Genomic DNA, 26,734 nt, shown 5'->3' on the forward strand with positions numbered 1-26,734 from the left:
TACCAGGACATTATGATTCAAATTATACCATTTTGTCATCTATTACAACTTTCTTGGCTTGCTACTCTTTATAATTAAGTCTATTAACTAGCAGGTCACAATGATGAATGACTTTATTCTATTTTGCTCACATTTTTACAATATTATGAGCCATTATTTGAAAGCGTAGGATCAACTGTATTAAGGCTGACCCTGCTGTTTAAAAACATAAAATTCTTATGAACAATCTGAGTGACTAGCACTGGTGCCTTGCAGCGCTGGGGTCCTAGGTTCGAAAATGACCAAGGACAACATCTGCATGGAGTTTGTATGTTCTCCCCGTGTTTGCGTGAGTTTCCTCTGGGCACTCCAGTTTCCTCCCACATGCCAAAGACATACTGATAGGGAACTTAGATTGTGATCCCCATTGGGGACAGTGTGATGCTAATATCTGTAAAGCGCTGCAGAATATAGTAGCGCTATATAAGTGCATAAATAAATGTTGCTTTTAGGAGAAATAGGTGCTTAAAGAGGAGCTGTTAGCATCCCTGATGCTTGCATCACCTTTGTAATAAGAATTCTGGAGCATCTCTTCTTATGACTCTGTGATGTGCCATTCATTTATTACTCCAGCTAGAGGTTATGAATGAATTGCTAGGTAACACCCATCTGGACCTTCATTGCAAATTCCTAGTAATTCATTCATAACCTTTAGCAGGAATAATAAAGGAAGGGCACATCATACAAAATAGATGCTCCAGAACTGATATTACATGGGGAATATAAGCAATTACTAAAACACACGTCAGGCTACTTTCACATCTGCGCTTTCCCTTTCCGCTATTGAGATCCGTCAGTGCATTTAAACACTAATCTGCATATTTCTAACAACATTTATTTCTCTTGAATGGAGCAATATGAAGAAACATTCAATGGGGTTGATCCTACTGACATATGTCCTTTAAAGGGAATCTATCACCAGGCACCTCCATCTCTCTTGCCTAAACACATAATGTAGCTGGGGGTCACCTGATTAAAATTCAGTTTTTCTTTTGTTGATCTGAGGCTTTGTTTCCAAGTTATAATTTTTAATTTGTGTGCAAATTAGACCTTTAGTGCAATGAAAATATCAATATTGTTGCAACCAAGCTCCACTCCTTTTTATGGCCAGCACCTACCTGGCTGCTTTGCCTCTACCTGTCCCTGTCAATCAAAGCAGTGAAGGAGGAGCTAGTCACAGAAATGGGTGGAGCTTGGGTACAACAAGAGCAACGGTGATGCCCTCATTGCACCAAATAACTAATTTGCATATTAAGAAGAAGTAACTCGGGAACGGAGCCCCAGAGCAACAAAAGAAAAACAGTGTTTCTATCAGGAGAACTACTGCTAGGTGTCTAAGCAAACAGGTGGATAGAGAGGTCTCTGGGAACAGATTTCCTTTAAGGCTGTGTTATTTTGGCATGATGTAATAATGGCCTCTGTCTTGATATATAAGCTGTGTTCTATTGTGCTGATGCCACAAAGACCCATGTCTGTAGTTATAAGCTGGCTTTTAATATGAAGATGTCAAAATGACCTGTGTCTTCATTTAAAAGTTGAGTTCTTTTGAGGTATTACAATGTCCTGTGCCTTCCTTCTTAAGGTGGATTTACACTGCCCAATATTCAGGCAGAATATTGGGAATGAGCGTTCCTGTGAACCCCCTTTCCTGACAATCTGGCCTTCTAAATGTGCCACCGATCAACTGATGAACGATTGAAGCACATCAATCATTATTTCTGGGCAGCAGATTGTTCTGTCTAACCAGAGATACTGCCCAGAAACAATGCAGCTGTATGAGGACGAGCGATTCCTCATACTGTGGAAGTGATCGCTGCATGTAAATGCAGTGGTCTCCTTCACTGAACGAGCAGACGACTGTCAGGAAGGAACGCTTCCTTCCCGACAATCGGCTGTTAGATCAGAGCATGTAAACCCGCCTTTAGACAGTGCTCTGTTATAATGGTCTATTGTCCTATTGTCAAAAGACTAACTGGGGGAGAATTATCAAACTGGTGCAAAAGAAAACGTGCTTAGTTGCCCATAGCTACCATTTAGATTCCACCTTTTAGTTTCCAAAGGAGCTTGGAAAAACGAAAGGTGGAATCTGATTAGTTGCCATGGGCAACTAAGCAAGTTTTCCTTTATCCCAATTTTGGTAAATCTACCCTAATATGATGTCATAAGAATGGTTCTTCATTTGTAAGTCATGTTATTACATGTACTTTCAAGAAGGCCAAATTACCTTTGTGTTCATTTGTAAGTTTTGTTTTATTTTCAAGAGGTCCAAATGGCCTTAGTCTTTATAAGTTCTGCTCCATTATGTTGATGTCACAATGTCCTTTGTCTTTTATATGCTTTATTATGTTGTGATGTCACAGTAGAATGGTTCTTCATTAGTAAGTCATCTATTTTCAAAAAGTCTAAATTACATTGCTCTTCATTTGTAAGTTGTGTTCTATTTTCATATGGTCCAAATGCATAGTGTTGAGCTAATTGAGCTTTGGATCCTAGATCTGAAGTCAATTCGCTCCAAACTTCGTTTTAAAGCTGTACAGAGACGGTCTCCGTACAGCATTAACCCCTTAAGGACACAGCCTTTTTACACCTTAGGACCAGGCCATTTTTTGCAAATCTGACCAGAGTCCCTTTAAGTGCTGATAACTTTAAAACACTTTGACTTATCCAGGCCGTTCTGAGATTGTTTTTTCGTCACATATTGTACTTCATGACAGTGGTAAAATGAAGTCAAAAAATTATTTTTTTTTGCACCAAAAAATACCTAATTTAACAAAAATTTGGAAAAATTTAGCAAATTTCAAAGTTTCAGTTTCTCTACTTCTGTAATACATAGTAATACCCCCAAAAATTCTGATGACTTTACATTCCCCATATGTCTACTTCATGTTAGAATTGTTTTGGGAATGATATTTTATTTTTTGGGGATGTTATGAGGCTTAGAAGTTTAGAAGCAAATCTTGAAATTTTTCAGAAATTTACAAAAACTAAATTTTTAGGGACCAGTTCAGGTCTGAAGTCACTTTGCGAGGCTTACATAATAGAAACCACCCAAAAATCACCCCATCTAAGAAACTACACCCCTCAAGGTATTCAAAACTGATTTTACATACGTCGTTAACCCTTTAGGTGTTGCACAAGAGTTATTGGCAAATGGGGATGAAATTTGAGAATTTAATTTTTTTGTCTAATTTTCCATTTTAACCCATTTTTTCCACTAACAAAGCAAGGGTTAACAGCCAAACAAGACTGTATCTTTATTGCCCTGACTCTGCCGTTTACAGAAACACACAATATGTGGCCGTAAACTACTGTACGGCCACACAGCGGGGCGTAGAGGGAAAGGTGCGCCGTTTGGTTTTTGGAGGGCTGATTTTTATGGACTGGTTTATTTACACCATGTCCCATTTGAAGCCCCCTGATGCACCCCTAGAGTAGAAACTCCCTAAAAGTGACCCCATCTAAGAAACTACACCCCTCAAGGTATTCAAAACTGATTTTACATACGTCGTTAACCCTTTAGGTGTTGCACAAGAGTTATTGGCAAATGGGGATGAAATTAGAGAATTTCATTTTTTTGTCTAATTTTCCATTTTAACCCATTTTTTTCACTAACAAAGCAAGGGTTAACAGCCAAACAAGACTGTATCTTTATTGCCCTGACTCTGCCGTTTACAGAAACACCCAATATGTGGCCGTAAACTACTGTACGGCCACACAGCGGGGCGTAGAGGGAAAGGTGCGCCGTTTGGTTTTTGGAGGGCTGATTTTTATGGACTGGTTTATTTACACCATGTCCCATTTGAAGCCCCCTGATGCACCCCTAGAGTAGAAACTCCCTAAAAGTGACCCCATCTAAGAAACTACACCCCTCAAGGTATTCAAAACTGATTTTACATACGTCGTTAACCCTTTAGGTGTTGCACAAGAGTTATTGGCAAATGGGGATGAAATTTGAGAATTTCATTTTTTTGTCTAATTTTCCATTTTAACCCATTTTTTCCACTAACAAAGCAAGGGTTAACAGCCAAACAAGACTGTATCTTTATTGCCCTGACTCTGCCGTTTACAGAAACACCAAATATGTGGCCGTAAACTACTGTACGGCCACACAGCGGGGCGTAGAGTGAAAGGTGCGCCGTTTGGTTTTTGGAGGGCTGATTTTTATGGACTGGTTTATTTACACCATGTCCCATTTGAAGCCCCCCTGATGCACCCCTAGAGTAGAAACTCCCTAAAAGTGACCCCATCTAAGAAACTACACCCCTCAAGGTATTCAAAACTGATTTTACATACGTCGTTAACCCTTTAGGTGTTGCACAAGAGTTATTGGCAAATGGGGATGAAATTTTAAAATTTCATTTTTTTGCCTTATTTTCCATTTTAACCCATTTTTTCCACTAACAAAGCAAGGGTTAACAGCCAAACAAGACTGTATCTTTATTGCCCTGACTCTGCCGTTTACAGAAACACCCAATATGTGGCCGTAAACTAATGTACGGCCACACAGCGGGGCGTAGAGTGAATGGTGCGCCGTTTGGTTTTTGGAGGGCTGATTTTTATGGACCGGTTTATTTACACTGTGTCCTGTTTCAACCCCTCTGATGCACCCCTGGAGTAGAAACTCCCTAAAAGTGACCCCATTTTGGAAACTACGGGATAAGGTGGCATTTTTTTGGGGACTATTTTTAGGGTAAATATGATTTTTGGTTGCTCTATATTACATTTTTGTGAGGCAAGGTTACCAAAAATTTTAATTCTGAAATTTCATCTCCATTTGCCATTAACTGTTGAGGAACACCTAAAGGGTTAATAAAGTTTGTATAATCAGTTTTGAATACCTTGAGGGGTGTAGTTTCTTAGATGGGGTCAGTTTTGGGGAGTTTTTACTCTAGAGTGCATCAGGGGGGCTTCAAAAGGGACATGGTGTCAATAAAAAAGGCCATCAAAATCGGCCTTCCAGAAACCATGTCGGTCCTTTCCTTTTGCGGCCTCCCTTTTACTGATACAGCAGTTTACGACCACAAATTTGGTGTTTCTGTAAACTGCAGTATCAGGGTAATAAATATTAAGTTTTGTTTGGTTGTTAACCCTTGTTTTGTTACCGGAAAAAACGGATTGAAATGGAAAAGTGCCAAAAATAGCGGTTTTGGCACCGTTTTTTTTTTTTTTTTAACCGTGTTAATCTGGGGGGTTAGGTCATGGGATATTTTTATAGAGGAGATTCTTACGGACGCGGCAATACCTAATAAGTCTACTTTTTTTACAATTATTTAGGTTTTTGACTATATTATCTTTTTTGATACAAATCTTTTTTTTGGGTATCTCTAAAGTCTAAGGGTCATTTTATTTTTATTTTTTTTATCCAATTATCTCATGTGGGGGCTCATTTTTTGCGGGAGGAGCGGACGGTTTTATTGGCACTATTTTGGGGGCTATATGAATTTTTGATCGCTTGCTATTAAACTTTTTATTATGTAAGGTGACAAAAAAAAACTTTTTTTGCACCTTTTTTTTTTTTTTTTTTCTTGACCGTGTTAATCTGGGGGGGTTGGTCATGGGGTAGTTTTATAGAGGAGATTATTACCGACGCGGCGATACCTAACATGTCTACTTTTAATAAATTATTTTAGTTTTTTTGGGTGTCTCAGGTCTGAGAACCATTTTTTTTTTATCCGATGTCAGTGCTAAATTGGGATATAAATTTAGTACTCCATGGAAGTGTGATACTCCCTGAAGCAACCGTCAATGCAGAGGCCCGGATGATCGGGGCACGTGTCGCACTGAGTAGTCGTGTCCTTCCGTATCCCCCTCCTGCGACACACTCTGCACTTTTTTTGGGTTCGTCCCTTCTTTCCAGTATGGGGGACCACACCTGGAAAGTGTTGGCCAGGGACGATCCGGGCACCTACAGTTCCCGAGGTACTCCGGCCTGCTCTTTCCCGGTCCGAAAAGATCAGGGCCTTGAGGACTGCCTCATAGAACTGGAGGAATGTCCCTGTGCTGCCAGCGCTTCGGGATAGTACAAAAGAGTTGTACATGGCAACCTGCACCAAGTAGACCGCAACTTTTTTGTACCATGCCCGGGTTTTGCGCATGGCATTATATGGCTTGAGGACTTGATCCGAGAGATCAACTCCTCCCATATACCGATTGTAGGCGACGATACAATCGGGCTTGAGGACCGTTGCCGCGGTACCTCGCACAGGGACAGGGGTGATGCCGTTACCATGAATTGTGGACAGCATAAGGACATCCCTCTTGTCCTTATACCTGACCAGCAACAGGTTTCCAGTGGTAAGGGCACGGGTCTCACCCCTGGGGATAGGTACCTGGAGGGGGTGGGCAGGGAGGCCGCGTTGATTTTTCCGCACGGTCCCACAAGCGGACGTGGATCTGGCGGCAAGGGACTGGAACAAGGGGATACTGGTATAAAAGTTATCCACGTAAAGGTGGTAACCCTTATCCAGCAGTGGGTACATAAGGTCCCACACAAGTTTCCCGGTAACACCCAGAGTGGGGGGACATTCTGGGGGTTGAATCCGGGAATCTCGCCCCTCGTACACACGAAATTTGTAAGTGTACCCTGAGGTACTCTCACAAATTTTGTATAGCTTCACGCCATACCTCGCCCGCTTGGAGGGCACATACTGGCGGAAAATGAGTCTCCCCTTGAACGCAATGAGAGACTCATCAACCGCGACCTCCCTTCCAGGTACATAGGCCTCCATGAATTTGGCCCCAAAGTGATCGATGACCGGCCGTATCTTATACAGACGGTCATGGGCAGGATCACCTCGGGGGGGACATGCTGCATTATCGGAATAATGCAGACATTTCCGGATGGCCTCAAACCGGGAGCGTGTCATGGCTGTACTGTAAAGTGGGGCCTGGTATAGGACGTCCCCACTCCAGTACAGCCTGACACTGGGTTTTTTGACCAGGCCCATATGCAGCACGAGGCCCCAAAATATCCTCATTTCGGCTGCACTGACCGGCGTCCAGCCACCGGGCCTGGCCAAAAAGGAGCCCGGGTGTTGAGCGACGAACTGTTGGGCGTACAGATTCGTCTGCTCCACCATCAGATTTACCAGTGGGTCACTGAAAAAATGACAAAAAAAGTCATATTCAGTGTAGCCCACTGTGGAAATCTGGATTCCTGATTGGCCTACAAAATCAGGAATCACGGGCTCGTATCGCTCTGGGCTACACCAGACAAGTTCACCGGAAGGGGGCTCCGGTGGATTTAACTAGTGGGCCGGGAAACCAGTACGAGCCCCAGAGCTGCTCGTACTAGTGTGGGCCACAGGGTCCCTAACATGGCGGTCCCCTTGCTCCGCCTGGCGGCGTCTCCGCCGCCTTGGGGGCTCATCATCATCGCTAGATGATGAGGAGGATGCGGATGACAACAGGAATGTGGGGTCATCCTCATCCTCACTGGGACTCTCGGAGTCGGAGGCAAGCTGGGCGTATGCCTCCTCGGCCGAGAACGTCCGGCGGGCCATAGGGGAGTGTGTGTCTGCGTGTATATGTGCGTGTGTGTAACTCTTTATTTTGTGTGCGTGTGTGTGGGGGCACGGGTGTTCACGAACTCACCCTAAAACTAACAGAAAAAAAATAAAATAAACTAACTAAAAAAAGGGCAAAAAATGTGGGGGAAAAAAATCAAAACCGCTGATCAACTGTCCGAAGTTGATCAGCGGTGGGGTGTGCGATGCGCTAACAGTGGCCGGACACTAAGTGCCGGCCACAATCAGCGTACAAAAAAAAAAAAAAAAAAATGCACCCCAAAAAAGGTGGGGGGGGGGGGGGGGGGGGGGGGGGGGGGGGACAAGTGGCAGCACCCCTGGGGGGGTCTAGGGTCACACAGCTGTGCTGTGGACCCCAGACACCCTAACTTAGGGTGATGCAATCAAAGTAAGAAAAGTTCAGAAACTAACTTTCCCTTTTTTTTCCCTGCCTAAAACAAACTTTCCCTATGCTGTCCCTATGTACCTGATGGGGGGTGCTGGGGCACAGATCGGGTCCTGGGGGCACAGATCGGGTCCTGGGGGTGCTGGCAACGATGGTGGGCACACGTGCAGGCAGCTCCTCTCTCCTCCGGCTCCGGAACACAAAAGGAGGAGGAGAGGAGCGCCTGCCTCTTTTGAATTTGGCGCCGGACCGCCCACAGACCAATCGGAAAGCGATCCTAAGTGGTGATGTCACCATCACCACTCAGGATCGCTGGATGGTGATTGGTGGGGTGAAATCACACCACCATCACTATCCTGTTCCGGGTTATCGGGTCTTCAGAGACCCGAACAACCCGGAAACGCAGAAAACCGCAGGTCTGAATTGACCTGCGGTTTTCTGCGATCGCATACATGGGGGGGTCACCGGACCCCCCGGCGCATTTGCCCCAAGTGCCTGCTCAATGATTTGAGCAGGCACGGGGTTCCGATCACCGCCCGCCGCCCGGCGGTGAACGAAAATACACAGGGCGTACATGTACGCCCTGTGTCCTTAAGTACCAGGGCACAAGGGCGTACCTGTACGCCCTATGTCCTTAAGAGGTTAAAATCTATGGGCTCTGGTGAGGCCAAGTGAGTTACTTCCGAAGTCTCGTGAGACTTTGGTGAATAACTTCGGCCACTGATTTTTAAACTTCTATTTTCGGCCACCGATTTTTAAACTTCAGGAATAACTAATTTGCTTCACCGGATGTCATGGTACCTTCTGTGACAGAGGTTAGGAGATCAGAGAGACTGGCTGCACGTGAGGCTAACTGACAGTCTCTTGATTCTCAGTGTTGTTGTTTGGTAATGATCACACCTCTTGTCAGGTGCAGTCCGTGGTCATTACTGCTTCTCTATTTATTTTGGTTTCACACTTCATACCATGCAGTTGATATTCTCTGCTTGGATTTGGAAGAGTTAGTGTGTGGACCGTACCTGTGTTCCTGCTCATCCATTTATCCATTTTCTATTAGATAAGTTGTACTGCTCTTTGTGTTTGGTTGTTCCCTTGTGCTTATTGTTACTAGGCCTCAGGGAGATGCTGGTTCGTTCACCTGGGAAGGAACCAGTAGCCTCATTCCCTTTCACTACCTCTAGGGCATAAAGTTTTTACCGAAGTGACTTCAGATCTATGATCCGAAGCTTGTTTCGCTCAACACTACAAATGGCCTTAGTCATAAGCGAAGTTTTCAAAAATTCTATTTGGTTCCTTCACTGAACTTAGACAAGAAATTTGATTAGTTATGAAGTACTTCACCATGAATCGCATTCCATTGTATGTGACAGGCATAATGACGGGGAACGGCGATCTAGACACCCCCATCATTGAACCCCTTAAATGCCGCAGATGCTGATCACAGCATCTGAGTGAGAGTGACATTGAGGCCTTTCAGGGGTTAATCAGGGGTTAAAAAAGTACATACTCTCCTCATCCATTTGATCACAGAAAGGCTGTCGCAGCCATCTTGACTGAGAAAAAATCAAGAGGGCTGCAACGGCCTGTCCACAATCAAATGGATGAGGCGAGTATGTTTTTTTTTTTACCGCCATGTCAGGAAGAATTGATTCATTACCACGAAGCGAGAGGAAAATCATGACAAATCAAAATTTTCCTGGAATTTGGATCGAAGTCCACTTCGTTAACTTCGATTCGCTGGACATTAGCCTTGGGCCTCTTGCATACAAACGTATTTTCTTTCCATGTTCGTTCCGTGTTTTTTTTTACGGACCGTATGCGGAACCATTCACTTCAATGGGTCTGCAAAAAAAACCGGAAGTTACTCCGTGTGCATTCCATTTCTGTATGTCTGTATTTCCGTTCCGCAAAAAAATAGAACATGTCCTATTATTGTCCGCATTACAGACAAGGATAGTACTGTTCTATTAGCTGCCAGCTGTTCCATTCCGCAAAATACGGAATGCATACGGATGTCATCCGTATTTTTTGCGGCTCCATTTTCTGTGGACCGCAAAATACATACGGTCGTGTGCAAGAGGCCTTAGTCTTCATCTATAAGGCTACTTTCACACTCGCGTTTGGTGTGGATCCGACATGGATCTGCACGGATGGATCCTTTCAGATAATACAACCGTCTGCATCCGTTTAGAACGCATTTGTTTGTATTATCTTTAACATATCCAAGACGGATCCGTCTTAAACACCATTGAAAGTCAATGGAGGACGGATCCATTTTATATTGTGCCAGATTGTGTCATAGAAAACGGATCCTTCCTCATTGACTTACATTGTGTGTCAGAACGGATCCGTTTGGCTCAGTTTTGTCAGACAGACACCAAAACGCTGCAAGCAGCGTTTTGGTGTCCGCCTCCAAAGCATAATGGAGACTGAGCTGATGCATTCTGATGCATTCTGAGCGGATCCTTTTCCATTCAGAATGCATTAGTGCAAAACTGATCCGTTTTGGACCGCTTGTGAGAGCCCATGACGGATCTCGGAAACGGAAAGCAGAAACGCCAGTGTGAAAGTAGCCTAAGTTGTATTCTGCTGTGATTTGGGCACAATGCTCTATGGGGAGATTTATGATACGTTCTAAAAGAAAAACTTTCTTTGTTACCCCTGGCAATCAATCACACCACAGCTTTCATTTTCATGCACACCAAAAGAAATCATTGGTTGCTAGGAAAAACAGTCAGTTTATCTTTTAGGCATTTTCATAAATCTCCCTGCATGTCTGTTTATAATCTGTGTTCTGTCTTCATTTATATTATATGTTTCATTGTTATTTTATGTTTGTCTTTATTTCTACACCATTATATTACAATTACAGTTTGTATTTATATCTGTACTGTATTCTTTTGTAATGAAGTCACTATAGGATTATGTATGCAATTATACACTGTATTCTGTTATATGTTGTGTTTTTGTTTGATATCACAATTAGAGATGAGTGAATTAAAAAAAAAATTGATTCGCTGGTTCGCCAAATTTTTTGGAAACGGCAATCAGGCCCTAATTTTTTTCTACTGTTAAACAACACAAAAGGCTTTTAAACAGATAAGTGCAACGCTGAACGGAGAATATATTTTTATTTTGCCACATATATATGGCAAACAGGGCTGTAGAATATATTACTGCACTGCTGAACGGCAATTAGGCACAATTTTTTATCTACTTTTACACTACACAAAAGGATTTTCAACAGATAAGTGCAACGCTGAACGGCGTTATTTCGCCACTAATACACGGCAAACAGGGCTGTAGAATATATCTCTGCACTGCACTAGGGCAAATATATTTTTCTTTTGCCACTAATACATGGCAAACGGGGCTTTACAACATATAACTGCACCGCACAAGGGGAAATAAGACATAGAACTATTTCCTTGTAATTAACCCTGTTAATGGCTGTATCAAACAGCACTTGCACCCCAATAACAAGAATGGTTTGCTGGAATGACAGAGCTGTATAATGGCAATTTGGATCCCCAGTCAGTGCAGCAAGGTGTAATAGGATTGTTCCTATTACCCAGTCTGTAACCTTCCCTACTGAATCCTGTTCTGCACAAATGCTGTGGAACGATTCCTCCCTATGTATTCCCTGCACTTATAAATTGTTTTTTCACCACAATCAAGTCTTTCCTATCACTGTCCCTAGCGCCTGCAGACATCTCTCCCAAGATTTACTATAATCTATTTTGGACAGTTTCCTTGGGCCCACTGGAGGGTTGTGCAGCTAAAATTGCAATTATTTTTTTATTAAATCAATTAATAGTAAATCTCTGCTTAGATGGGTTATACAAAAGAAAAACAACAAGGTAAATATCTTTTAAGGGTTTTATAAGGCTTATATCAGCCTGAAAATAATAAAGCAAAGCTTGTCTTCCAAAAATATATATTTTTTTATATTACTTCACCCCTTTCTTCAGCACCATTCTCTGCGGTGCTAGTCCAGTTTTCCTGCTTGATTACAAACTGCAGCAGTGAATTGCTGGTATATATGGCATGTGACCACTGTAGCCAATCACCATTCTCAGTGGTATAACAGTGAGATTGGCTGCAGTGGTTGCATGTCATACACCTGCTCGTCAATGTGCACTTAACGGCAGAGAATGGCAGTAGGGAGAAGATTGAGTATAAGACGATTTTCATCTTACGCTAGTTGTGGGCTTGGTTGAGATTTTTTATCATCTCAGACAACTGCTTTAAGTTTAAAATAAATGACAAACCATCACTCTAAATTCTAATCATGAAAATCCTCTTTAAATTTAAATGTTTTCTTTCTTTACTACAAAAAGTTGCACATAAAAAGCAATGCATTCTTATCACAACATACAACTAACTATCTCACTCTTTGGTGTTATTTAAATGAATAAAAAAACATTAGAGGAGTCATGAGCATGAATGGCAGAATATCTACAGCTAAGAATTTCCTAGGGATACAGAAATGTTTTGTGCATCCATCCAAGTCATTATATTCACCTAGACAAACCTTTATTTTGTAGGCATTGGCTTTTACATTCTGAAATATCTCAGCTTCAGGCAGATTGAATTCTACACATTATTGGCAGTGGTATTTAATTAATTGATCTATCCAGAGGCCATTAATTAAAAGCCCACTATACTATATGATACTCAGAAATGCCATCTGCTCATTCTCTTGGCAGAGTCATTAATGCTTTGGAATAAAATCTGAATACTTCATGATCTTGTACAGCAGAGCACACATGAAAAGACAAGATTACATAATCACATGACAACATTTTTTTGTAGATTCTAATCTATGTTTTAAGCCCTGGACACAGCAAGATGAAGTGTATTTCTTCAATCCATAACACGTTGACATGCAGATTTAAATTAAGACCTCTTTGACAATACCATAGCATTGTCATATTGTAACCTTTCCGATCACCACACATAAATGTTAAAATAGCTCATGAAAAAATACTCTTAAAAGGATTGCCTCATAAGGGCAACCTCTGTCTATATGCCCTATGAGGCAGATGGACATCATAGATGGGGTTCTCTAGCATGACACGTTCCGCTATGAGAGCCATAACATTGAAGACCACCAGAGCAGCTCCTGTTCTGGTGGCCCTGAGCTGTCCTTGTATTACATGCACTATTATTTGATGAAATTCCTGCTGGTCGTGACTTTCCCCGAGAAATGCAGTTGTTTACTGGGGGAACCAGGTGTGGTACCAGCAGTGACAAGCAGATCAGCATGGCTGCAGCATTCTTAAAGGAATTGCCATCCATTTAATTATTTTCTTAGACTACAGGAGGAAAGAATAATAGCACAACATGGCGAACATGTAAATGGTATTACCTTTTCACATAACTTGAAGGCAGAGGTCAAAAGGAATTTTGTTTTGGCAGGCCGGGGAGCCCTCACAAGGCTCCCGGCTTCTATAGCTACCAAACAGCTCTTGCAATCTCTATACATGGGTGGTTATCCAGTCACCAGGAGCAGACAACTTCTGGTAAATCATCTCTCAGATGCCTCTGATCATGGACACTGCCAGCGGATGTTTAACAAAGCAGTCACCTTCCGGCTATGGTATCCGCTCAGCTCCTGAAAGGGCACCATTTTTAAAGGGATTCTGTCACCTCTTTTTACCCTATAGAGTTGCGTACATGCACGGCTAGATTGCCGCTAGCATGTCCACAATATACCTGTCCCATAGCTTTGTGTGGTTTTATTGAGTGTAAAAAATGATTTTATATATATATGTAGATCAGCCTGGTAAGGAGCCCAAGGGGCTGTGCTAACTGTTCTGGAGCTTAGCCACACACCCCTGTGAAGGACTTCAGCACCTTCTGTATCCAGGAATCTCCTCCTTGCTCAGAAAGTCAGATCGCCGTAATCTAGCGATGCACGAGCTCACGCATGCGCAGTGCCAGCATAGTGTTCCTTCCCAGTGCTGGCATCAGCCTCAGGGAATGAACTGCACATCGCGAGATTACGACAATCTGATTTTCTGAGCAAGGAGGAGATTCCTGGTTACCCGCGGTGCTGGGCTCCTTCACAGGGGTGTGTGGCTGGGCTCCAGAACAGTTAGTACAGCTCCTTGGGCTCCTTACCAGGCTGATTTACATATATACAAAATCATTTTTTACACTCAATAAAACCACTCAGAGATATGAGAGCATGTTAATTAATATATATATATATATATATATATATATATATATATATATATAAATACACTGTATTCGCAGATGATTTGGAGCTTAGAAAAAAATGAGCTCTGACTACTAAAACATAAATTAAGGGTACTTTTAAGCGTTAAAGTTTTCCGGTATTGAGTTCCGTCACAGGGGCTCAATACCGGAAAAAAAAACGCTTCAGTTTTATCCTAATGCATTCTGAATGGAAAGCATTCCGTTCAGTATGCATCAGGATGTCTTCAGTTCAGTCACTCTTACGGTATTTAGCCAGAGAAAATACTGTAGTATGCTGCAGTATTTTCTCCAGCCAAAATTCCAGAACACTTGCCGGAATGCTGGATCTGGCATTAATTTCCATTGAAATGTGTTAATGCCGGATCCAGTATTAAGTGTTCTGGAAAACCGCATCCGGTTTTCCGGTCTGCGCATGCGCAGACCTTTAAAAATGTGAAATAAATAAATACAGGATCCGTTTTTCCGGATGACACCGGAGAGACGGATCCAGTGTTTCAATGCATTTGTAAGACGGATCCGCATCCGGATCCGGAAACAAATGCTATCCGTTTGCATATGGATTTCCAGATCAGGCAGGCAGTTCCGGAATCCTCTAACGCAAGTGTGAAAGTAACCTAAGAGATTAATTAGTATAGCATTTTGAACCTATTTAAACTGAAAAAATAAAATGGTATTCAAGGTTGGACATTTACTTTAAGGTGACTTATCCACCTCACTGCCTATGTATAATCATAGAGAATGGCTGAATATTTCACAATACAATATGACATACAGTGATAATATAGATCAGCAACAGTGAACATAATGCAAGTCATCAGTCAATACATATCATAAAACTATGCCCTTTGCATAATACTTTTATCCCATATATCCTGACAGCTTATGACATTATTCACTCATGCTTAATGCATTTGATTTTTTGTGGCCTTTCAGATACTCGTCATAGGAAACTAGGTAATGATTAAACCAAGTCAGAGTAGTTTTATTGCCTTAGGCTCCTCAATACTTCAGTCTAAAGAAAGATTCACTGGAAGCATCCATAACCTGATGTAATTAAAAGCATATATACAATGCAGAGAACAGAGACAAATGCTGCTAAATTTAATTTAACAGATCAAATGTTGATACAAATGGATGAAGTTATTTAGTAAATATGCCATTAGCTGAATGCATTTATTTCCTGTCTATTATTCATTCATTCTCAATAGCATTTCAAAGCTTTTTAGCTGTACAAAAAGGTATGTAACTATAAATATAAAGCAATGCTGAGATTAAGTGCTGAATGTTTAATCTATTTAAAAGTAAATGGTATCTATCTATCCATCTTTCCATCTATCATAGTGGCCTTTTACCATCCGTGACAGCCATGTTGCCACTGCTCCATGTATCATAGTCTTGGTTACTTGTGGTGTGAATTGTGCCAATGTGCATGTATCCCTTATCGGCCTGTATTGCAAGGTCTATTCATTCTCTAGCTGTGTGTCTGTGGCTGCATCTGTTTGACTAATTGGTTCATTAATAGTATTGATCGAGCACCAAAGTGCTCGGGTGCTCGAATAGAACACTTTGGGATGCTCGGGTGCTCGGAAGTCAATGGGAGAACCCGAGCATTAAACCAGGCACCCCCTGTTATGAAGAGGGGAGGGTGTCTGGTTCATGAGAAAAGGTCAGAAATTGATGGAAACACCCCTGAAATGGTTCGGAAAAAATGTGGGAAGGATGTCTGGATGCATCTTGGACTCCCAGGACACTGCTGGGAACGATGTTGTCCGAGTAGTATGCCACTTTTACAGACTAACAATAATACGCACAAAACCAAAGATAGAATAGATTTTAGAGGAAAAATTGTTAGGAAACATTCTTTCCTGTATATTTACTTGTATATAAAGTCTGTATATAAGTCTGTATATAAAGTGCTGTAAAAAATTACAAGGAAGAGGCACTCCGATACAACCTGTATATCACAAAAAGGAGGGCCTCAATCACATTGTGGTACAATTGTTCAGGTAGTGGGACTCCTACACTCATAAAGCCTATGCACTAAGTGAAAGGGCTGCCAAAAATTTCAAGGATTCGGCACTCCAATACACCCTTTATTTCACATAAAGGAGGGCATCATACACACCCTTGAAAAATTATGATTGATGGCCTGTTGGTGACCCTCAAAAACATTAGGAGCAAGGGTCTGCTGGTGACCCTCTAAAACATTAGGGACGAGGGCCTGATGCTGATCTAAAACATTAGGGGTGAGAGTCTGCTGCTGATCTGACCATCTAAAACATTATGGGTGAGGGCCTGCTGCTGAGCTGACCATCTAAAAAAATTAGGGGTGAGGGTCTGCTGCTGATCTGATCTTCTAAAACATTAGGGGTGAGGGTCTGCTGCTGATCTTACCTTATAAAACATTAGGGGTAAGGGTCTGCTGCTGATCTTACCTTATAAAACATTAGGGGTAAGGGTCTGCTGCTGAGCTGACCATATAAAACATTAGGGGCGAGGCCTGCTGCTGATCTGACCATCTAAAACATTATGGGCGAGGGCCTGCTGCTGAGCTGACCATCTAAAAAAAATTAGGGGTGAGGGTCTTCTGCTGATCTGACCTTCTAAAACATTAGGGGTGAGGGTCTGCTGCTGAGCTGACCATCTAAAACATTAGGCGCGAGGGCCTGCTGCTGATCTAACCATCTAATAAATTAGGGGTGAGGGTCTGATGCTGATCTGACCTAAAACATTAGGGGTGAGGGTCTTCTGCTGATCTTACCTTATAAAACATTAGGGGTGAGGGTCTGCTGCTGATCTTACCTTATAAAACATTAGGGGTGAGGATCTGCTGCTGATATGACCTTCAAAAACATTAGGGGTGAGGGTCTGCTGCTGATCTTACCTTATAAAACATTAGGGGTGTGGGTCTGCTGCTGATCTTACCTTATAAAACATTAGGGGGAAGGGTCTGCTGCTGATCTTACCTTATAAAACATTAGGGGTGAGGGTCTGCTGCTGAGCTGACCATATAAAACATTAGCGGCGAGGCCTGCTGCTGATCTGACCATCTAAAACATTATGGGCGAGGGCCTGCTGCTGAGCTGACCATCTAAAAAAATTAGGGGTGAGGGTCTGCTGCTGATCTGACCTTATAAAACATTATAGGTGAGGGTCTTCTTCTGATCTGACCTTCTAAAACATTAGGGGTGAGGGTCTGCTGCTGAGCTGACCATCTAAAACATTAGGCGCGAGGGCCTGCTGCTGATCTAACCATCTAATAAATTAGGGGTGAGGGTCTGATGCTGATCTGACCTAAAACATTAGGGGTGAGGGTCTGCTGCTGATCTTACCTTATAAAACATTAGTGGTGAGGGTCTGCTGCTGATCTTACCTTATAAAACATTAGGGGTGAGGATCTGCTGCTGATATGACCTTCAAAAACATTAGGGGTGAGGGTCTGCTGCTGATCTTACCTTATAAAACATTAGGGGTGATGGTCTGCTGCTGATCTGACCTTCTAAAACATTAGGGGTGAGGGTCTGCTGCTGAGCTGATGATCTAAAACATTAGGGGCGAGGGCCTGCTCGTGTCCCTCTAAAACATATATAGCACTATATTCTAAATATTTGCGAAATCTCGAAGTGGCCATATTTGCAATAAAAATTCACTATTCGAATATTCGTGCTCAACACTAAAAGTCAGCCATGTGTGCCAGGGTCCCAAAAGACAAGATTTTGCTGTCCTCATGAGGAGGATGACTCTCAATCTCCTCATCCTCTTCCTCCTCTTCGGCCCATCCATGTTGAACAGATGAAATAAACCTGCTATGGGTACTACCCAGCGGCAACCGTCTCCTGCTTCCCCTCCTCATCATCCAATTCGCGCTGAGAAGAAGTACGGACGGTGGTCTGGCTATCACCCTGTGTACTGTCTTCCCCTATTTCCACCTCTTCCACATGCAAAGCGTCCGCCTTCATTGTGAGCAGCGAGAGTTTTAGTAGACACAGAAGTGGGATGGTTACGCTGATAATAGCCGCATCACCGCTCTGTTGATTCCTCAAAGTTGCCTAAAACCTCATAGAGGTCAGACATCCATGCCCACTCGTCGCTTGTGAAGAGTGGAAGCTGACTGGAATGGCAACGACCATGTTGCAGCTGGTATTCCACTACTGCCCTCTTCTGCTCACAAAGGCTGGCTAACTTGTGGAATGTCGAGTTCCAGCCCGTGCTCACGTCGCACAACAGTCGGTGAGCTGGCAATTGCAAGTGCTGCTGCAACGTTGCCAGACCAGCGGCAGCTGTAGATGACTTTTAGAAATGGGCACACATGCGGCACACCTTCACCAGTAGCTCAGGCAAATTGGGGTAGGTTTTGAGAAACCGCTGAACCAATAAGTTGAACACGTGGGCGAGGCATGGTATGTGTGTGAGCTTGTCGAGCTCCAAAGCCACCACCAAGTTGCGGCTATTATCAGACACAACCATGCCTGGTTCTAGGTTGAGTAGCGAGAGCCACAGCTCAGTCTGGTCCCTTATACCATGCCACAGCTCTGCGGCAGTGTGCTGTTTGTCACTTAAGCAAATAAGTTTCAGAACGGCCTGTTGCTGCTTCCCCACTGCAGTGCTACACTGCTTCCAGCTACTGACTGATGGCTGCTGCAAGATGAGAATTCAGAGGTGGAAGTGGAGGAGGAGGTGGAGGCGGAGAAGGGGGGGTTGCAGCCACTAATGTAGGTGGTGTTGGAAAACTTGATTGAAGTAGGGCCCACAATCCTTGGCGTCGGTAGCACCTGTGCCATCCCAGGGTACAACTCTCTCCCGGCCTCCACAACATTCACCCAGTGTGACATCAGTGCCAATAACTGCGTTGGTCAGGGAACGGGTGATGTTACGGGACATGTGCTGGTGTAAGGCGGGGACGGCACACCGGGAAAAACAGTGGCAGCTGGGGACTGAGTAACGAGGGACGGCCACCGCCATCAGGCTGCGGAAAGCCTCGGTGTCCACAAGCCTAAATGGCAACATTTCCAGGGCCAGCAATTTGGAAAGGTGCGCATTTAGTGCTATGGCCTGTGGGTGGGTGGCTGGGTATTTGCGCTTTCGTTCAAAGGCCTGGGGTATGGACATCTGTATGCTGCGCTGGGACACAGAAGTGAATGTGGTAGATGATGGTGCTTGCAAAGTTCCTGTGAACGGCGGGAGGAATCCGGGCCTGTGTTTTGGGCAGCGCGTAATACAGGGGCAGAGGAGGCAGTGGTGTTACCCACAGACACTGATTGTGGATCAGGCGTTCGGCCCACCTATTAGGGTGCTTTGATGCCATGTGGTGAATCATGCTGGTGGTTGTGAGGCTGCTAGTGTTCACGCCCCTGCTCATTTTGATACGGCATAGGTTGCTAAGGACAATTCTTTTATCGTCCTCACTTTCCTCAAAAAAGCACCAGACTGCCCGAGCACCTGCCCCTTGGCAAGGGAGATTGCCACAAGGGGGTGCTCCGGGGAACAGTTGCGGGCCTGTTTGGTGTGGCCCGCCTTCTCCCTTTTGCCACCCCACTGCCTCTTCCAGCCTGTTGCGGTGCTGCGGATCCGTCCCCCTCTGTACTGCTGTCCTCGCTCGGCTTGCCACCTTCCCAGTTTGGGTCAGTGATTTCATCATCCACCACATCCTCTTCCACTTCCTCACTCTGGTCATCCTCCTGACCTAACAAGAACCTCACTTATTGACAACTGTGTCTCATCCTCATCATCAACCTCTTGAGACACTAATTGCCGTTGACTTATTGGCAACTGTCTCATCATCATCATCCACCTCGTGAAACGCTAATTACCGTTCCCCACCGTCATCTTCTTCTGACTGTGGATGCTCAAGAGTTTGGGAATCAGTGCACAAGATCTCCTCATGTCCCTCTTCAAGCGGGCTTGGCGAGAGGGCCAAATCAAGGAATGGCGATGAAAAGAGCTCCTCGAAATATCCGAGTGTGGGATCACTTGTTTGCCAAGACTCTCCATGGTGGGAGGAAGGAGGATCAGGGTGAGGATTCTGTTGACCAGACTCTTGGCTACTGAGACTGGACTTTGTGGAAGACAGGGTGGTGCTTAACCGACTAGAAGCATTATCTGCTGCAATCCAACCGACCACCTGGTCGCACTGGTGTGACTTCGAGAGTGGTCTCCTGCTCCGCCCTGCAATCTGGGAAATGAAGCTAGGTATCATGTATGAGTCTGTTTCACCGCACCCAGGGCCACGGCCTCTGCGTGCACCATCAGCAGTGCGGCCACTTTCCCGTCCCTTACTGCTCGCCTTGAGCATATTAAATTATATATATGCTTGCAAGTATGTCACATGTACAGTAGCGCAGGTTTTGTAAGTGTATGCTCAAATAAATTAAATTGAATGTCACTGATATTTAGGATAAGCAAACGTTATACAGGAGATGTAGCACAGGTAATGTTGCTGTCACCAGCAGTGAAAAAATTTGAATGAATGTCACTGATATTAAGGATGGGCAAACGTTATACAAGAAATGCAGCACAGGTAATGTCGCTGTCACCAGCGGCGAAAAAAATTACACTGAATGTCACTGATATTTCGGATGTGCTAACGTTATACAGGAGATGTAGCACAGGTAATTTCGCTGTCAGCGGCTAAATAATTGCACTGAATTTCACAGCGCAAATGTAACACAACAGATGTAGCAGAGGTTGTGTCACTGTCAACAGCAGCCGAACAACTGCACGCAATTTAGCGCAGGTTGCGCTAATAATATATATGGCAGCCAGATAAAACAATAGTCCTTAAAAGGACGTTTGAGTCTCTAACACCTTTCACCAGTAAAACCTGCCTAACAAACAACTATCTGTTACTACACTATCTGTTACTTCTTATATGGTTACTCTGACTAATAATGAGTCGAACCACGTGTCATCGAGTGCTATATAGCACCGATGATGCGTTCCGGCTAGCCAATCACTGTAATGCCAGTAGCCAACATGACTACGGCATTACAGTGAGTGTCAGTAATTCCGCGCACGTTTATTGGCTGCGTATCAACCAACAAACGTGCGGGGAGGAGATTCGCGCATCGTGCTCGAGCATGCTCACCCAACACTATTCATTAAGTCTTCTATTTAGTCTTAAGATCTGTGTCAGTTTGGTGGATGTCTCTTGAGTGCTGTGACATGCTCTGATTGTGCAATCATGTCTTTCTTTCATGTCTTGCAGCATGTCTTTCTTTAGGCAGTTTGGTGTCTGACTGCACTCTGTGTCTCTTCTATGCATTCTACATACACTGTTTGCTTGACCTTGCCATGGATTGTATGTGCTCAGCTAAAGTGTGTATGGAGCTTATCTGTCTGTCTGTGTGTACCGGCTTCAGTCCATATTCCTGTAACTGCTGTGTCTGAACTGTGTCCTGTGAGCTTCTTCTGCTGCCTTTTACCAAGGCGTCTTGACTACTACCATCCAGTATCCTCTATGTATGTCTGGGTTCCGAAATTCTGTTTCTGTAGTCCATGTGTCCAAATTCTCGAAGTCTGTATGTCTGACTCCTGTGCATTTGGTATCTGCTTGCCAGTATGCCTTGCTTTCACCAAGCGTGAACGGGTTCCTACAGCTCTCACCGAGAGTGAACGGGTTCTTACAGCTCTCACCGAGCATGAACGGGTTCCTACAGCTCTTACCGAGCTTGAATGGGTTTCTACAGCTCTTACCAAGTGTGAATGGGTTCCTGCAACTCTTTTTGAGAGTGTTTTGTGCCATGCCTGTGTTTCTGGTGTTTTCACCAGTGTTTCTAACCTCAATAAATCAGCTGCCAAGTACGGTACACAGGGACCAAACTAGAAGGTAGCAGTCTGTTCGCTGACCTGCAGTGAAGTCAATATCCCTGTACAGGGGTTAAAGACTGAATACTGGGGAGGTACCAGAATAACGGACTTAGGGTTTGGTCCAACGACAAGCCAGTTACTTGGTAAAGTGGTTACACAACCATTGTCTGTACGCATGTCTACAACACTATCTATTATATGTAGAGATGAGCGAATTTCATGTTATGAAATTCGTTCACCCTTCGTTTAGTGGTAAAAGCAGAATTGCGTTATGGATTCTGTTACCACGGAGAGGACTCCCCTGTATAACGGAAACGGGACAGAGCTGTTTTGCAGCCCATAGACTTCTATTATGATGGAATGAATAACTGAATGCCTCTAAAGGCATTCCGTTATGCATTCCATCATAGAATTGCATTCTGGTCCATGGTAATGGAATCCATAACGCAATTCTGCTTTTACCACAAAATGAAGTGTGAACGAATTTCAAAATATATATTTCGCTCATCTCTAATTATGTCTATCATATCTTTTGCTCCATTTATCTACAGTATCTACTTATCTAGCATATTTTTCAGACTATAAAAGGCACTTTTTCCCCAAAAGTGAGGGAAAAGTGGCAGTGTGTTTTATACTTTAAATGCTATCCATTATGGATCTGAGGCTGATAGAGGTTAGGGGATGGCGGGTCTAATATGAGGTCTGATGAAGAATGGGGTTCTGATTTGAGGTGTAAAGAAAAATATATTTTTTCCTCCTCCAAATCCTAGTTGCATTTTATAGTCCGGATTTGAATTCTGGATTTGAAATGTTTTTAAAGATGTAAAACTGAACACCGAATTCATTCAATAGTCTCACGTGACTTAGGGTGAAATTAATTTTGCCTCCACAAAGACAATACATTTTAATGCTGTGCGGAGTGCGGAGGCAGGTCTCCGTACAGCATTAAAATGAATTGTTTGGACAAATTGACTTTGAATCTATGATCCGAAGATCGATTCGCTCAACACTAGTAGTAAGATTAGCCAACATGAGAAACTTATGATCCAAAGCTCGAATCGCTCAATACTAATTACTACTATATTGAAATTTAAATAGCAAAACTATTTTAGTAGAGAACTTGTTGTTATTCCTAATCAAGATTGGGATAACTGACCATAATAAGACCCTCCTCCCTGCACCATCACTTGAATCAAGGAGACATAAGATCTGTGGTTGGAATCAATTAATTGTACAGCTTTTATTATGTAGATCTATATTATACTGTATAATTTATTTTCCTTTAAACGATTCCTATGCTTACCAAATATAATCCGAGTGGATGAATGGAGTTAATCCAATGGAATCACTGAGACCACTATATTCCAGTCTTAAGTGTTCTTAAGTATTCAGATTGAGTCCAAATCGACAGACTTATTTAACATTCTGTTTGGCAGCTTTAGAGTTCATTATCCGGACTTTTTTTCCGCTGACAGGATAAGCAGCATTGATGCTTCTTTTTCCCCTTTCAAATGACATCGCTTATCAGTAGAAATGAAAGAAATCTCTTAACACACCACACACATACTGTAACTCACTCCATAGAATAATAGTTCAATGATTTCTGACTAAATAACTTCCTTTTACCCCAACCCTTAATTGCTTTGAGATTCTAAATAAAACTCAAACTCGCATCTGGGCCGTAATAGCAAATTAAACATTATTCACTAAAATTGGAAGATGATTTTGTAAACCAAACTTTGCTGACCTATCTGAAAAATACCAAAACATAAAATAATTACAATCTTTCAACAGAAACAATTAACCAACAGATGGCATAGCTCCATGGCACTACTTTCAAGTTAGACATCAAACACAATCTGCAAAAAAGTCTCTTACATTCTGCAAACTTTAATTAAGAAGTTTAACTGGGATCATGTCTTATTTGCGGTACACCTTAACTCCTTTACTGCCATGTGATAGATGATTATCAATGCTTGTTGCAGTAAAAAAATAAAAATATCATTTAAAAAAAAAAACATTTACAGGTATCTTTTCAAAAGAGCTAAAGGTAATGTTGCAATTTTACAACAGTGGGTTTTACAGGGTTACAACCCAAATGATACCAGATTTAGTATGCATGGCTGCAATATGCATAAAGTCATGTTCTACCATGCTCCTTCTGTCCCCTGCTTACTGTTAGAAAGGACTTGTCACCTCTTTTGACCTGTCTTGCTTTAGAAACTAATTGCTGTCACAGATCAGTTAGTGTGGACACATTGTGCCAACTAACTGGTTTGGCTTTGGGCCAAGGGATGTTGGGTAATTTACAGTTAGTACAGTCATTTAGATATTTACAGTAGGTATTGTAGTCACTAGAAAGGTTGAAAGGTATGAGGAAGAAAATGTTTTTCCACTTTTACAGAAAATTAGGTGCAAATTAGAGACTTGGAGAAAGATGTTTGCGTCTATGGCCGCCAGCCTCACTTGTTTGTTTGTATTACTGAATAGTCCTATCCTTTTAGATTATTTAATACACTTGAAGCTAAAACAAAATAATTTATATAGAATGGTAAAAGAGCACAAATACGGTTAGATAGAAGAAGGTGTGTATGTCTCAAATTTTCAAAGTGCAGGATAACACATGCAGGGCGGGTCACGACTGGCAACACACTCGATACATAGGCAGGAGATAACGCAGAAAAATTGCAGACAAAACACAGAAGAATTGCTGAAACACTATACTTCTTTGCTGGTCACCAAGGAACCTTGAAGCTCAGAAACCCTCTGCCTGGAGAGGGTGCCTTAAATATCCAGTTACCACTAGCCATTGGCTGGGGAGGGTTTAGCATTTACCCTTTAAGAGGCCAGAGCTTTCAAACTCCCTAAGGAGACAGAGACCGGAGCACTGGGCAGCAGCATGGTGGCGGCAGCTTGCAGAGAATGCTGGAGGTCAGAACAATGGATGGCATGGTGAGTAGCGTGGCACACACACACACTGAGTACAGCAGAAATGTGGCAGGCAGGAACCATGGGCCTAAGGCCTCTTGCGCATGAACGTTGTGCATCCGTTCCGTGCATTGGGGACCGCAATTTGCGGACCCAAATTCACGGGCAACGTCGGTGCGGAGGCCGGGACGGATCAAGAGAAGACCCATTCAACTTGAATTGGTTCGTAAACCGTCCACACCACAATTTTTTTTTTTCAAGTTCAATTTTCTTCCGGTGCGGAGGCACGGACAGAAACACCACGGAAGCACTCCGTAGTGCTTCCGTGGGGTTCCGATCCGTGCTTCCGTTCCGCATCTCCGTGATTGCGGACCCATTCAAGTAAATAGGTCCGCATCGTGATGCGGAGTGCACATGGGCCGGTGCCCGTGTATTGCGGACGCGCCGTATGCGGGCCGCAATACGGCCACGGGCATGCATCCTTTGTGTACAAGAAGCCTAACAGTTACATTTCCCAAGAAATAACTCTGTAGCATATTTGCTTATAATAGTATGTTGTGTTGTTCTTCTATTATTCCTACAGGAAGTTTATGAATAACTTTGCAACAGGATGTTAGCATTCCCCTGGTCAAAAGAGTATATCCGTGAATATAACAAATTTATAGAGGTTAGAATATAGCAATTAAAATAAAAAATGTCCAAAGTTTACATTTTTTTAAAGTATTAAAACACAAGAAAAACTCTATAAATGTGGTATCTCTGTAATTGTACTGACCCAGAGAATGAAGGGAACAGGTCATTTTTACCGCATATGGAGCGCCGTAAAAACAAAACCCATAAAACTGTGACAGAATTGTATTTTTTTCCCAAGTACACTGCATTTGAAATTTTCTTCCAGCTTTCCACTACGTTGTATGCAATAATAAAGGTGCCATTAGAAAGTACAACTTGTCCCACAAAAAACAAGCCCTCATACAGCTATGTGAATGGAAAAATAAAAAAGTAATGGCTCCGGGAAAGCAGAGGGTAAAAAACAAAACCGCAAACCAACTAAAGGTATGTTAGGAAAAATGAAGGGGCAGATGGAAGGAAGTATAGCTGCAAGATCAGACTACACATCGACATATTAGGTATTAGGTATCGCCGCGTCCGTATCGACCAGCTCTATAAACATATCACATGACCTAACCCCTCAGATGAACACCGTAAAAAATAAAAAATAAAAACTGTGCTAAATAAACCATTTTTTGGTCACCTTACATCACAAAAAGTACAACAGCCAGCGATCAAAAAGGCGTTTGCCCACCAAAATAGTACCAATATAACCATCACCTCATCCCGCAAAAAATGAGCCCCTACCTGAGACAATCGCCCAGAAAATAAAAAAAACTATGGCTCAGAATATGGAGACACTAAAACATAATTTTTTTGTTTTAAAAAAGCTGTCATTCTGTAAAACTTACATAAATAAAAAAAAGTATACATATTGGGTATCGCAGCGTCCGTAATAACTTGCTCTATAAAAATATCACAGGATCTAACCCCTCAGGTGAATACCATAAAAAAATAAAAATAAAAACGGTGTAAAAAAAGGCTTTTTTTGTCACCTTACATCACAAAAAGTGTAATAGCAAGTGATCAAAAAGTAACACGCACCCCAAAATAGTGCCAATAAAACCATCATCTCATCCTGCGAAAATCATACCCCTACCCAAGGTAATCTCACAAAAATTGAAAAAATTATGGCTCTCAGACTATGGAAACACTAAAACATGATTTTTTTTGTTTAAAAAAAGAAATCATTGTGCAAGACTTACATAAA

The 26,734-nt window shown here is 42.8% G+C and overlaps 1 protein-coding gene across 1 annotated transcript in view; it reads right to left on the minus strand.

Annotated features, from left to right (window-relative positions):
- The window catches only part of FRMPD4 (FERM and PDZ domain containing 4), a 544,401-nt gene that overhangs the window by 451,745 nt on the left and 65,922 nt on the right, over positions 1 to 26,734 (minus strand).

This window comes from Bufo bufo, chromosome 3 (genome assembly GCF_905171765.1).
Source record: "Bufo bufo chromosome 3, aBufBuf1.1, whole genome shotgun sequence".
In the NCBI taxonomy this organism is placed as follows: Eukaryota; Metazoa; Chordata; class Amphibia; order Anura; family Bufonidae; genus Bufo; species Bufo bufo.